Source organism: Bison bison, unplaced genomic scaffold (assembly GCF_000754665.1).
Source record: "Bison bison bison isolate TAMUID 2011002044 unplaced genomic scaffold, Bison_UMD1.0 scf7180017864193, whole genome shotgun sequence".
Lineage (NCBI taxonomy): Eukaryota > Metazoa > Chordata > Mammalia > Artiodactyla > Bovidae > Bison > Bison bison.
The window spans coordinates 3,178,550-3,179,406 of record NW_011494765.1 but is presented as its reverse complement, the minus strand read 5'-3'; the positions used below and the strand labels follow the sequence as shown (position 1 = coordinate 3,179,406).

The 857-nt window shown below is 42.9% G+C and overlaps 1 protein-coding gene across 2 annotated transcripts in view; it reads right to left on the bottom strand.

Moving 5' to 3' along the window:
- Nucleotides 1-857, bottom strand: part of PBX3 (pre-B-cell leukemia homeobox 3) — a 226,776-nt gene that overhangs the window by 71,959 nt on the left and 153,960 nt on the right. The gene's annotated exons all lie outside the window — the stretch shown is intronic.

The window sequence follows — 857 nt, the reverse complement described above, 5'->3', positions numbered from 1 at the left end:
CTCTCACTTTCATCAAGAGGCTTTCTAGTTCCTCTTCACTTTCTGCCATAAGGGTGGTGTCATCTGCATATCTGAGGTTATTGATATTTCTCCCAGCAATCTTGATTCCAGCTTGTGCTTCTTTCAGCCCAGCCTTTCTCATGATGTACTCTGCATATAAGTTAAATAAGCAGGGTGACAATATACAGCCTTGACATACTCCTTTTCCTATTTGGAACCAGTCTGTTGTTCCATGTCCAGTTCTAACCCTTTCCTCCTGACCTGCATACAGGTTTCTCAAGAGGCAGGTCAGGTGGTCTGGTATTCCCATCTCTTTCAGAATTTCCCACAGTTTATTCTGATCCACACAGTCAAAGGCTTTGGCATAGTCAATAAAGCAGAAATAGATATTTTTCTGGAACTCTCTTGCTTTTTCCATGATCCAGCAGATGTTGGCAATTTGATCTCTGGTTCTTCTGCCTTTTCTAAAACCAGCTTGAACATCAGGAAGTTCACGGTTCATGTATTGCTGAAGCCTGGCTTGGAGAATTTTGAGCATTACTTTACTAGCGTGTGAGATGAGAGCAATTGTGTGGTAGTTTGAACATTCTTTGGCATTGCCTTTCTTTGGGATTGGAATGAAAACTGCCCTTTTCCAGTCCTGTGGCCACTGCTGAGTCTTCCAAATTTGCTGGCATATTGAGTGCAGCACTTTCACAGCATCATCTTTCAGGATTTGGAATAGCTCAACCGGAATTCCATCATCTCCACTAGCTTTGTTCGTAGTGATGCTTCCTAAGGCCCACTTGACTTCACATTCCAGGATGTCTGGCTCTAGGTCAGTAATCACACCATCGTGATTATCTTGGTCATGAAGA